At 42.4% G+C, this 8674-nt stretch overlaps 1 long non-coding RNA gene across 1 annotated transcript in view; it reads left to right on the forward strand.

The window, feature by feature from the left end:
- LOC116971550 overlaps nt 1-8214 on the forward strand; it is a 69005-nt gene extending 60791 nt beyond the window's left edge. Inside the window, exons 2-3 of the long non-coding RNA XR_004411520.1 lie at nt 5761-5881; nt 7707-8214. This is a non-coding gene — a long non-coding RNA (uncharacterized LOC116971550). The remainder of the gene's footprint in view (nt 1-5760; nt 5882-7706) is intronic.
- Nucleotides 8215-8674: the final 460 nt, after the last annotated feature.

The following is an 8674-nucleotide window of genomic DNA, read 5'->3' on the forward strand; positions in this document are numbered from 1 at the left end:
TTTCACTACATCTAGGTGTATGTGACAATAAATCAACCTTTGAACCTTTGAAATGGGGGAAAAGCAGTAATAGGTTACTGATTCTGGATAATCAGCCATGATCATATTGAATGGTGGTGCTGGCTTGAAGGGCCGAATGGCCTACTCCTGCGCCTATTTTCTATGTTACTATGTTTCTCGTCCACTGTGTGTTGCAGCACTTTTTGTTAATATTTCAGAATTTCGGCATATGTAGGGTTTATTTTAATTAGCGTTTTATATAGTTCTGGTAAAACTCATCTGTTCTTACATTATACACTTGGCTATTCATGTCAATTATCCCAAATACTTCCTTAACCTTTTATTGTATCATAGAAAACCAGACATGGCGGCACAGTGGCTCAGAGATAGAGTTGCCGCCTTACAGCATGTACAGTCCTGCATCTAGTCTGTCCAATCACCTAAGAATCAGGCAATTTATCAGTCAATTTAAGCAAGACGGCTCTTAGCGAGCGGCAGTGAGTGAGCGGCCCTGTGAGAAAAATGTGAGTCTTTGGCTCGAGAGTCTTTGGCGAGGAGACCACGCAATACGCTTGAGAGGTAGAGACGAAAGAAGATGTCAGGCAAGCTGATTCAGTGTGATGCTTGCAGTATGTGGGAGGTCAAGGACACCTCTGGTGCCTCTGGCTGCTACAAATGCGAGAAGTGCATCCAGGTAGAGCTCCTGAAGGGCCGTGTTGGGGAACTTGAGAAGCAAGTGGATGACCTCCGGTTCGTCCGAGAAACGGAGTCGTTCCTCGACAAGTCCTACAGTACGATTGTTACACCTAAGGTACTGGAAGAGAGAAGGTGGGAGACAGTGAGAACGGGAGGGAAGCATGGAATGCCAACGTACCCGGGTGTTGTACCTCTTGTGAACAGGTTCACCCACTTAGAAGCTGTCGGGACAGAAGAGGTGTTTACACTGGGCGGCGGACTGGCTTGTGATGCGAATAGGGCTGTTGAGCCAAAACCAAAAAGGCCTAAGGCAGGCAACGCCATTATAGTGGGAGACTCCATTGTGAGAGGTACGGACAGGGGTTTCTGCGGCAACAGACGGGATGCGAGGATGGTGTGCTGCTTTCCTGGTGCCAGGATCCAGGATGTCACGGACAGAGTGCAGAAAATCCTCAAGGGCGAAGGTGAACATCCGGAAGTGGTAGTGCATGTCGGCACAAACGATGTCGGAAAGAAGGGGATGAATATTCTGCAGCGTGACTTTAGAGAGCTCGGAAAAATGCGGAAAAGCAGGACCTCCAGGGTGTTATCTCCGGTGTGCTTCCAGTTCCTCGTGCTGGCGAGAGCAGGAACAGGGAGATACGGGACCTGAACGTGTGGCTGAGGAACTGGTGCACGGGGCAGGGATTTAGATTCTTAGATCACTGGGATCTGTTTTGGGGTAAGGGGGAACTGTACAAAAGAGACGGATTGCATCTTAACAGGTGTGGGACCAGCATTCTGGCAGGCAGGTTTGCCACTGCTACACGGGTGGTTTTAAACTGAATAAGGGGGGTGGGGTGTCGAATGGGATAGTGGAGGATGGAGTTAAAGGGAAAGGGTTTCTTAAATGTGTGAGCGTAGAGACAGAGGGGTGTAAAATGAGGGTAGAAGCAATAGGTAGCAAGGTGAAAAGTAAAAGTGGCAGGCAGACAAAACCAGGGCAAAAATCAAAAAGGGCCACTTTTCAACATAATTGTATAAGGGGTAAGAGTGTTGTAAAAACAAGCCTGAAGGCTTTGTGTCTCAATGCAAGGAGCATTCGTAATAAGGTGGATGAGTTGAACGTGCAGATAGCTATTAATGACTATGATATAGTTGGGATCACGGAGACATGGCTCCAGGGTGACCAAGGCTGGGAGCTGAACATCCAGGGATATTCAATATTCAGGAGGGATAGAGAGAAAGGAAAAGGAGGTGGGGTAGCGTTGCTGGTTAGAGAGGAGATTAACGCAATGGAAAGGAAGGACATTAGTTTGGGGGATGTGGAATCGGTATGGGTAGAGCTGCGAAACACTAAGGGGCAGAAAACGCTGGTGGGTGTTGTGTACAGGCCACCTAACAGTAGTAGTGAAGTTGGAGATGGTATCAAACAGGAAATTAGAAATGCGTGCGACAAAGGCAAAACCGTTATAATGGGTGACTTAAATCTGCATATAGATTGGGTGAATCAAATTGGTAGGGGTGCTGAGGAAGAGGATTTCTTGGAATGTATGCGGGATAGTTATCTAAATCAACATGTAGAGGAACCAACGAGAGAGCAGGCTATACTAGACTGGGTATTGAGTAATGAGGAAGAGTTAGTTAGCAGTCTTGTTGTACGTGCCCCCTTGGTTGAGTTCTTCATTAGGATGGAGAGTGACATTGTTAATTCAGAAACAATGGTTCTGAACTTAAAGAAAGGTAACTTTGAGGGTATGAGACGTGAATTGGCCAAGATTGACTGGCAATTAATTCTAAAAGGGTTGACGGTGGATATGCAATGGAAGACATTTAAAGACTGCATGGATGAACTACAAAAATTGTTCATCCCAGTTTGGCAAAAGAATAAATCAGGGAAGGTAGTACATCCGTGGATAACAAGGGAAATCAGGGATAGTATCAAAGCGAAGGATGATGCATACAAATTAGCCAGAAAAAGCAGCATACCGGAGGACTGGGAGAAATTCAGAGACCAGCAGAGGAGGACAAAGGGCTTAATTAGGAAAGGAAAAATAGATTATGAAAGAAAACTGGCAGGGAACATAAAAACTGACTGCAAAAGTTTTTATAGATATGTGAAAAGAAAGAGATTAGTTAAAACAAATGTAGGTCCCTTGCAGTCAGAAACAGGTGAGTTGATCATGGGGAACAAGGAAATGGCGGACCAATTGAATAACTACTTTGGTTCCGTCTTGGTAAATAATCTGCCGGAAATAACAGGGGACCGCGGGTCAAAGGAGTTGGAGGAATTGAGTGAAATCCAGGATAGCCGGGAAGTGGTGTTGGGTAAATTGAATGGATTAAAGGCCGATAAATCCCCAGGGCCAGATAGGCTGCATCCCAGAGTACTTAAGGAAGTAGCTCCAGAAATAGTGGATGCATTAGTAATAATCTTTCAAAACTCTTTAGATTCTGGAGTAATTCCTGAGGATTGGCGGGTAGCAAACGTAACCCCACTTTTTAAGAAGGGAGGGAGAGAGAAAACGGGGAATTACAGACCAGTTAGTCTAACATCGGTAGTGGGGAAACTGCTAGAGTCAGTTATTAAAGATGGGATAGCAGCACATTTGGAAAGTGGTGAAATCATTGGACAAAGTCAGCATGGATTTACAAAAGGTAAATCATGTCTGACGAATCTTATAGAATTTTTCGAGGCTGTAACTAGTAGCGTGGATAGGGGAGAACCAGTGGATGTGGTGTATCTGGACTTCCAGAAGGCTTTCGACAAGGTCCCACATAAGAGATTAGTATACAAATTTAAAGCACATGGCATTGGGGGTTCAGTATTGATGTGGATAGAGAACTGGCTGGCAAACAGGAAGCAAAGAGTAGGAGTAAACGGGTCTTTTTCACAATGGCAGGCAGTGACTGGTGGGGTACCGCAAGGCTCAGTGCTGGGACCCCAGCTATTTACAATATATATTAATGATCTGGATGAGGGAATTGAAGGCAATATCTCCAAGTTTGCGGATGACACTAAGCTGGGGGGCAGTGTTAGCTGTGAGGAGGATGCTAGGAGACTGCAAGGTGACTTGGATAGGCTGGGTGAGTGGGCAAATGTTTGGCAGATGCAGTATAATGTGGATAAATGTGAGGTTATCCATTTTGGTGGCAAAAACAGGAAAGCAGACTATTATCTAAATGGTGGCCGACTAGGAAAAGGGGAGATGCAGCGAGACCTGGGTGTCATGGTACACCAGTCATTGAAAGTAGGCATGCAGGTGCAGCAGGCAGTGAAGAAAGCGAATGGTCTGTTAGCTTTCATAGCAAAAGGATTTGAGTATAGGAGCAGGGAGGTTCTACTGCAGTTGTACAGGGTCTTGGTGAGACCACACCTGGAGTATTGCGTACAGTTTTGGTCTCCAAATCTGAGGAAGGACATTATTGCCATAGAGGGAGTGCAGAGAAGGTTCACCAGACTGATTCCTGGGATGTCAGGACTGTCTTATGAAGAAAGACTGGATAGACTTGGTTTATACTCTCTAGAATTTAGGAGATTGAGAGGGGATCCTATAGAAACTTATAAACTTCTTAAGGGGTTGGACAGGCTAGATGCGGGAAGATTGCTCCCGATGTTGGGGAAGTCCAGGACAAGGGGTCACAGCTTAAGGATAAGGGGGAAATCCTTTAAAACCGAGATGAGAAGAACTTTTTTCACACAGAGTGGTGAATCTCTGGAACTCTCTGCCACAGAGGGTAGTCGAGGCCAGTTCATTGGCTATATTTAAGAGGGAGTTAGATGTGGCCCTTGTGGCTAAGGGGATCAGAGAGTATGGAGAGAAGGCAGGTACGGGATACTGAGTTGGATGATCAGCCATGATCATATTGAATGGCAGTGCAGGCTCGAAGGGCCGAATGGCCTACTCCTGCACCTAATTTCTATGTTTCTATGTTTCTATGATCCTGACCACGGGTGCTGTCTGTACGGAGTTTGTACGTTCTCCCTGTGACCGTGTGGGTTTTCTCTGGGCGCTCCGGTTTCCTCGCACATTGAAAAACATATGTGTTTGTAGGTTAATTGGCTTCTTAAATTGTCCCTAGAGTGTAGGATAGAACTAGTGTTTGGGTTGATTATTGGTCAGCTCCGGACTCGGCGGGCCGAGGGCCTATCTCCACGTGATTTCTCCAAACTAAGTTAAACTGAACCACTAAAAGCAGAGGACCATTGTTGCTTGACATTGAGATTTATTAAACTGGGAATAGAAGAGAGAAAAAACGACTTCATTAGATCTTACCTGGACATACCGCAGGAATGAAAATGAGAATTACAGATTTAAATTAATTTCAAGTGTTCACAAAAAATAAACATTCTTAAGTTTGCAAAAGATTTTACAATTGGAAAGCTGTTTACTAATACGATGACGAATGGCTTGTGGGATCCAAGGATCTATTGTACAAGGGAACGAGGAGTGTTTGAAAGAAGTAGAGACCACAACAATCCAATGTCAATGAGATTATGGATATGGCTAGGATTGAATGGTTATAATAACAACATTTAAATGACATTTGGACTCATATGTGGTTAAGAGAGGTTTAGAGGAACATGGGCCGAATGCAGGTAAATGGGACCAGCTTAGGTCAGTGCGTCTTGGTCAGTGTGGATGTTCAGCCAAGGGACCTGTGATTATGACTCTATGATTGTCACAGATATTGCTCCTACCTCTGGCTCTAAACTTACATCTGTCAGTGTCAGAAGGTACTTCAATCCACCTTTGACTTGGGCTGCAACCTTTTGTAGGGATTCCCTTCTCCTACAAGCTCTTCCACTATGCAAAAACAAGAATGAATATCAAACCTAAACAACAAATCCTCAGTGGTCATTGTTACTCCACAGAAGAGGAATGGTTGGATGAAGATATCATTAAGTAGGTCATCTTTTTACATAATCATTTTAACAGGTTGTGTTTAATTTACAATTTTTATTATGTCTTCAAATATTTAATTCCGGAATCAAAAACATTGCAGCAAATCATGCAAACTATTTCAATTATGTTTAATGTTTACCCAGTTTGTAACAATTTTTAAAATTGTATTTTCCCTTAGGCTTTTCCCATCCTCACTATGTTCCTGTAAACCTTAAAGATATTATAAAACCAGCAGGGAGTGGCTACAATGAAAGTACAGAACACAGTCAGGCCCTGTGGGAAAAAAAGATGCCAATCAGGTTTGTAATCATGAGTTGAAACTGTAGGCTTTCCTAATGATCTACTGTATTTATCAATGTGAAGCCATTTTGCAAATCCAGACTTAACTAACCAATTATTTTTGCACCATTGAGCTGGCATGCAAGTCATAAGAACTACATATTGTATGAATTAAATTGAAATTAATGTTGCTGTCTGAAGTGATGAAAACCAGTATAAACTAAAAAAAAAGAATAAAACTTTGCTTTGTTAACAGTATTTCTAAAAACTCTGTAAAAGTGTTTAAAGTGCAATCTACAAACTTGTAACCTTCACTATACACAATTGGTTTTGACAATTTGCTGTTAAATTTAAAAGCATCTCTTAAATATAGAATTTTCACTGGCCACACTATTTCAGTTGCCAATGTGAAAACAAGCAGAATCATAGGAAATTAATATTAACATATTAAAAAATAATTATTCCATATCTGCCATTTATTGTTACTATTGTTGTTAAGGAATGATAGAACTAGGAGCCATATGACAAATTAGTTTTGATCAATAAATGAAGGAGCCAATATAAATTATATTATCATCATTTATATGATTTATTCTTAGAAACATAGAAACATAGAAACATAGAAAGTAGGTGCGAGAGTAGACCACCAGGTCCGTCGAGCCCGCACCGCCATTCGCTCATGGCTGAACACTAAACAGACACACTTACCCACAAACAGTAGACACAAGACACAGAACACAAGACACTACCCTCCCCTTTATACCGCTATCACCCCTCTCCACCCCAAGAACCTCGTGATCTCCTGGGGGAGGCAAAAAAACGGATAAAAACCCAGGTCCAATTCGGGAAAAAAATCCGGGAAATTCCTCTCCGACCCCAATCCAGGCGATCGACACTTGTCCAGGAGATCACTCAGGTCTTACTATACTAACCATACCTAGGTCCATATCCCTGCCCTCTCCCCGTAGCCCCTTATCCCCTTGGCAGCTAAAAAACCATCTATTTTAGTCTTAAATATATTTAAAGTTTCTGCTTCCACTGCTCCCTGGGGCAGTGAATTCCATAAATTAACCACCCTCTGGGTGAAGAAGTTCTTCCTCATCTCAGTTTTAAAAGAGCCCCCCCTTATTCTTCGGCCCCCTTTGGTTGTGGCTGACCATGGATATCTCCAGGGTGCTATTCCCTATATGGAGGACACCTGTGCGTGACTTTGTTTAACGTGGGGATGCTGGTGCACAGACAGCCACCTGACAGATCTGGGTCAGGATCCAGTGGCATGGAGTCCAAGACGACCGGAGACCCTTTTCTGTTGTGGCCTTCATCCGCCTTCCCAGCCTTTGTGATGCTCCACTAAGGTCAGCCATCGTCCTCCGCCTGGTCCACCGTTGAGGTCTTGGTTGGGTTGTTCTTTGTCAGAGGCCTCAACCTTACCGCCATGGGTGGCCCTACCAGGAGCATAGCTCCAGACAACATCGCTCTCAGGATCTCAAGACCACACAAGCTTCCCCACCACACAAGATGACAATCCACCGATAAGAGATATGATTTATTAATGATATAAATATCATTATATAAATGATATTATCATTATATCATTATATAAATAGTATAAATATAATCTCCTAAATACATTTAGCAGTTGTGACTTCTATTCTTCTTTATGTCTGTTGTATTGTGGTCAGCATGGACAAGTTGGGCCAAAGGGCCTATTTGGTGCTGCATGACTCCAACACAGTTTAAGAAGTATGAAGTTCACCAGTTGCAACAATTTCTCTCAATTGATTTTCTTCTGAGCTAATTAAGCATGAAACAGTCAATTTTCCTAAACTATCCTTTCTTTTACAGATCATTGCCCCAAAGGATAATCCCCAGTTGTCACATTAAAAGAAATGTAAAAGGAAATCTGTAGAAAATCTATATTATGCTCAAAAATCATGTGATCTTCAGTATAGCTTCAGAGGCAATAACATCACACATTAGTTTGAATGTAGTTTGCACAGGCAGTCTGTACGCGTATTAACTCCCTGCACAGAGCGCTGTGCTTGAAATTCACACGGCTTCATCTTTTAATTTTGATTCCCAGATTTGAATTGTGATTCACTGAACAGGGTCCAGACTGCCAAAAATTCTCCTTAGTTTACCATAGGATCAGCAATTCACACAATAAAAGTCAATGAACAGTAAGGAATGTTGCAGTTGTGAATTCTCAGTAAAACATATCAAGGACAAGCTTTTTGTAGTTCCTTGCTTTTCTCTACATACCTGATTGTTAAAAACTTGGATTCTAGCATTTGAAATATGCAGAAAGCCGTAAGAGAAAACAAAAAAATCTTTGAGTGAAGAATGTAACATTCGCCTCTCCTTGGAAAATATATTTCATTGTAGAATCCCATGGACTCTGTTGTTGAAATAGCCGGCAAAAAAAGCCTGGAAAGCACCAAAAAACAAAAAAAAAAACAACTCCCGAGGAGAAAATAAATAACATTTTGTTTAGAAACCTTCAGCAGAATCAGAAAGGTCAGACTGGGGAGGTGGTCATTGCTAAAAGAAGAGGCTTGAGGAGCATATATCTAATATGTTAAATAAAAACTGCTGGAAATAATCCGCTGTTGAGGAAATGCCTGCAAGAGGGAGAAATTGATTTAATGTTTCAGTTGATGCTCTGTGGCGTAATTGTGTTATTTTCCGTTCTTACAATTTGCACCTGCAGAATTGTGGATCTGGTTCAAAATATTATCTCCACTTTTGTACTTTGCAGATCAAACTCCTTAACAATGCTGGCAATTCTTGATCTTATTGCAGAGAAACAATGT

This window comes from Amblyraja radiata, chromosome 1 (assembly GCF_010909765.2).
Source record: "Amblyraja radiata isolate CabotCenter1 chromosome 1, sAmbRad1.1.pri, whole genome shotgun sequence".
Classification (NCBI taxonomy): Eukaryota; Metazoa; Chordata; class Chondrichthyes; order Rajiformes; family Rajidae; genus Amblyraja; species Amblyraja radiata.